A 2,628-nucleotide genomic window follows, 5' to 3' on the forward strand; every position below is an offset into this window, starting at 1 on the left:
TGCACTTTAACTATGACCACGCGTTGTTCCGTCGTGTAGCGATTCATGACTACAAATGGGACCTAATACTGATAACATCGCTGATAATTTGGGAATTCCTATTGAAATACATATAAGGATAAGACGCTCCTCAAATCCGGCGTTCTTACTGGGACACCCTTTAGATTATTTTCTGTTGATAGTAAGACCAGAGAATAAATTTATTGGATTGCTTAAAATGTATTGTTAAGAAACGCTTTTTGAAAATTGAACATATTAATAGTTCATAGTTTATTTACTTAACATTTTCATAGATTTTACTCCATTCCAGGAAGTATGGCAAGTATGTTACAAGAAATGTTGATACAATGAAACAATCATTGATTCTGGGGTTTTAAACATACTTCCTGTCAACAATAATTACACACCAGTGTAATGATAACCAAACCTAATCAAGTTTGTGTTTCACCAGCAAAATGTGAATGTCAACTTGTTGTCGCTGTAAACAGAGTTCCATCGACAACTCATTGTGACATACTGTACAAACAAACTAGGTCCTGGGTATCAATTGTATTTACTATACATAACCGGACTTTTGTACTATGTTAACTTTGACAAAATCTTTTTAATACTGTTGCATACCTTTAATGCAGTTAAATGAAGCTTAAAATAAATATTTTGGAAAATGGATTGTTCTTAGGTTATTATAAGAAATGCCTAGATGTGAATTAGGTGGAAATCTCGGATATATATACAGAAATGACGGTATTCAAAGATTGCATTTTTATCCTGTGTAAGTTGTGCAGCCTGGCCACCTTACCTTTCAAATTGATCAAGCCTGTTACCTGTTATTTAGTGCAGATTTAACAGAACGGGCATAGACTATCCCCGTGCTCTGACTATCCTAAGTCTCACGCCTTATATTATGAATAACTTTTTGATCAGCATACTATGCTAAGTCATTAAACGGACGGAAAGTCAAAGAATGTGTCTAATAACAATTTAAAACTTATAATGGTTGTTAGACCTTATGTAAATAAAGGTCTTTTGTACCTTCCTATTGTAAATAAGATAACACAACAACAATAGGATAATAGTGCTGAATCTTTGTTATTCCTATTAATGTTATAAATAATAAAGTTAGGATGTATGTATGTATGTATGTATGTTTGTGACAAGTAAACGCGAAAAATACTGGTCGGATTGGGATGAAATTTGGCATGATGATAGCTCACATTCCCGATTAACATATAGGCATATTCTTATCTCAAAAATCCTTTCGGGCTCCATCCCAGTGACCCTGGAGTAACCCATGTTAACCTTATGGGTATTCGCATTTAAAAGGAATTAAATAGTTTTGTCAGATGATTCGACCAAACAGGTTCTATGATATTCAATAGCATTAAAAAATTATAAGGTTTACCAACTGGATGCAGCACTATTATATTTTTTGCAATTATGATAACAGCTAATTTGAAGTAAGCAGCATCAAAAAGCTGTGATACACAATGAGAACTGTCAAAGTAGGATTGTTTACAGTACAGTAATTTGTGATATTGTGTGAATGTTTGATAAATTTACTTTTTATATTGTTTAGGTGCAGTGCTATAACAGACTGGCTATGGTAGATGTGTAATACTATACTGTATATACTATACTATATATGTATACTATAGCATACCGTAAATATAAAGAACCAAATTCTCTCAAGCGTTATCCTCCTCCATTGCAAACGCAAAGCTAGATTATAACTGCAATAAGCAATTTTATACTTATACACTAACCCCGTATCAAGAACAGGTACTCTGCTAGTAGATCATAATTATGTGTATGTCTTTTTATAGATTTGTATTGATAAGTAAACGAGAGTCTCCATTTTAAGTCTCGTATGACTTGGCTTATTACACACTAAAGATTTATAAACATGATTAATAGTTTCAATAACTTGAACAGCTCTGGTTGGTAAAAGCATGGATTAAAGTTGTAGACAAAAGAAACCTAGAGGTATTACATTGAGTGCCACAACTTGAAATGCTACAACTTTTTAATCAGCTGATGGTTTATCAAATACTACTTACATCTGTGATTATAATTATTACCAGTGCGGTACAGTAGTTGTAGTTCCTACAATAAATATAAGCTAGAGTAGTTTTAAAATCATTTTGCTAGGTGATTGAAGAGTGAAACATTTGTGAAGATCTTTTAAATGAAGTTTTTAACGTTAATAATGTTAAATTACATTAAATAATGTGTTTGTGCTCGACTTAAATATTAAACTGCATAACCAACCGATAAAACTGAATCTTCCTTCCTAGCATTTTCGCTCCTCTATGTCAACTATCTATGAGAACTTTGTAAGACGCCAAGTGTTGATATTTATTGTTACTATACAAAAATTAAATAACATTTGCTATATTCCTGGACGCACCTCTCAGAATGATCTAGAAAATGTAAGCTAGAACTGAGTGGGATTCCATTTATTGAGTTCTTAAATCGCCAATACAAAAGACCATCTGCTACTGTGAGATATTGGTCCAGTAACAATGGTAAGGATTTCTTCTTTCGGAGGACTTGCAATACATTGGACAACATTGGTATTCCTTATTGTATTCTATTGTAGAAAATGTTCCATTAATCATGTTACACATA

This window comes from Macrosteles quadrilineatus, unplaced genomic scaffold, assembly GCF_028750875.1.
Source record: "Macrosteles quadrilineatus isolate MER2022 unplaced genomic scaffold, UCM_ALF_1.0 Scaffold_3__2_contigs__length_128488019, whole genome shotgun sequence".
Taxonomy (NCBI): domain Eukaryota; kingdom Metazoa; phylum Arthropoda; class Insecta; order Hemiptera; family Cicadellidae; genus Macrosteles; species Macrosteles quadrilineatus.